Raw genomic sequence first — 2,348 nt, 5'->3', positions numbered from 1 at the left:
ATTTGATTAAACATGGCGACTGCCATGTTAGACGCTGAAAATTCGCTACAAGCTGCTCTCGTGGCTAACGAGGCGACAGCTTTAGTTGCAGCTTCAGTGGCAGCTTCAGTGGCAGCTTCAGCCCCATCCCCAGTCCCAGTCCCAGTGCAGTGGCAGGTTCAATGCTGCCTCCGCTCACCTTCACATCCGCTTCAGTTGTTGCTGCCGTTGAAGTTGCTGCTGTTGCTGTTGCTGCTGCTGCGGCCATCAATGGCCTAATTGCACTTATTATAGTTGCAGCCTCAGCCGGAGCCGTAGCCGTAGCCGTGGCAAGCTGAACGGCCGCCCGTTTAGAGCTAAGAAGTCATTATGAAATTTCTCATCACACTTGCAACGCGCGACGTCGCGACGTCGGCAGCTGTTTCAACAAATTTCAGCATTTATTGAGCTGCAGAGCAGTTGGTTGCACTTCATAAATCATTGCAGGCCGCCACGAAATTGAATTAGAAAATTAATTGAAAATTTCATAGCTACTCATTTAAAATAGTTTTAAATTTTGTATCAACTGCCACCGATTCAACTTGCCCCATGGGAAACTTGCCAATGGGCGGCAGGCGCATAAAACTTGGACGCCATTTTTAATGATGCTACGCCCCAGAGTTTATTTCTACTTCTCTTCTTCTTCTTTTTTTAAGCTGCGTAGGCTTGCAGCATGCTGTACAAATGCCTTTTTTGCATGCCTCACACACACACGCAGACAGAGAGAAAGAGAAACACCCGCTGCATAGTTTGTGTTACCGCAAAAACCAAAAGACTTGCCAAGTTTTGCTGTCGAGTGGTTTCTTGTAGAGTTCCTTAGCTTGCTCAAGTGCAATAAATGCATTTTTTTTTCTTTTTTACTACTTCTACTTCTTCTTCTTCTTCAGTTGCTCTTTTTTTTTGCTGTTATTGCTGCCGCAAAAGCGAGTCGAGTAGCAAAAATAAGTTGTATGCGGTTTTGCCAGCTCTCGCTCCTCTGATGCGTTGTGAGCATTTTGGGCTTTTGGCTTGGGTGGTTCACTCTCCAGCACGCAAAACAACAACAACAACTGACGAAGACGACGACGACGACAACGTCATGCCATATAAGCCACAAGCAACTTTGTTGCCGTTTGTGTCGGCCATAATGCGTTGTTGTTGTTGTTGTTGTTGTTACTGCTGCTCTTATATGCCAACATATGTACAGGCATGTGTGTATATATTTAATACGTATGTTTGTATGTCTTTATGCACGCGTACCGCACGTACACGCAACATTCAGCAACATGGCGTCGCCTCACAAACACACACACACACAAGTAACTAAGTATAGGTGTAGCTGTAAGTATACGGATATGAGCTGAGGAAAAAAATGAAAACTACAAGAGAAGCGCTTTCATTGGAATGCCGTTGTAAATTTGTATTTCTTCTTTTTTTTTTGCATTGCGGTTTATCGTTTTGTAGCCACTCGACGCTGGTTTTTTTAATGACTCTCGCTGTTTGCATATCTAATGAAACAGTCAAGCACAAATTGCGTATACGCAGCGTTGACCAATCTAAATTGTATTCTGCACTGCAACTGAACACAGTTGCAAGCGTACTAAAAAGTAACCTACTGAATGTATAAGAAAAATATCAAATTGTTTCACATCATGTCATTACCATAATTACAACATTTTGAGTCTTTGATACATATAAATTGCTCTATCTATTCTTTAAACAAGAAAGTGTAACTGATTTATTTTTATCATATTCTTTAAACAACTAAATATAAATCTACAAAAAAAAAAAATTAGTTTTCAACTTTTAATCCTTCCATTTTTCACGTAAACTAATTAAAATTTTTAAGATTTTAGAAATATTTTACTCGTTCTGTTTTTTGACTTTCAATGATGAAAAGGAAAACTCTAAATTTATATTTGTCAAATCATCTAAAAACATAGAAAGCTAATATATTAAATGTAGAAAAACTCAAAGTTTAGATGCTAAGTTGTGTTTACATATTTTAGATTTTACAAATAAAGATAAATAGACAGATAAGTTGGTTTTGTAATATTATAATCTATCAGATGTGCTCTACAAATCTCTAACAGCGCCAAAGCAACCCAAAATCAATTGTTGGTGTTCCTGAACAAAAGCAAACATTGCTTTTAAATGTCTAAAAAATTGTTGAGAGATTTGACAAAATGTAATATTTATTGAATTAAATTAAATTATTCTTTAAATTGAACATAAATACATTAAATAAGTTTTCAATGATTTTTTTAATTATATAAAATATTCCTAAATCTAAAAATGTTGTTAAAACTGGAATTAAGCCAATTATAGGGACTTCGAAAATATGTTCGAAA

This window comes from Drosophila innubila (genome assembly GCF_004354385.1).
Source record: "Drosophila innubila isolate TH190305 chromosome 2R unlocalized genomic scaffold, UK_Dinn_1.0 1_C_2R, whole genome shotgun sequence".
Classification (NCBI taxonomy): domain Eukaryota; kingdom Metazoa; phylum Arthropoda; class Insecta; order Diptera; family Drosophilidae; genus Drosophila; species Drosophila innubila.
The sequence above is the reverse complement of the archived record's forward strand: the minus strand, read 5'-3'. Positions refer to the sequence as shown.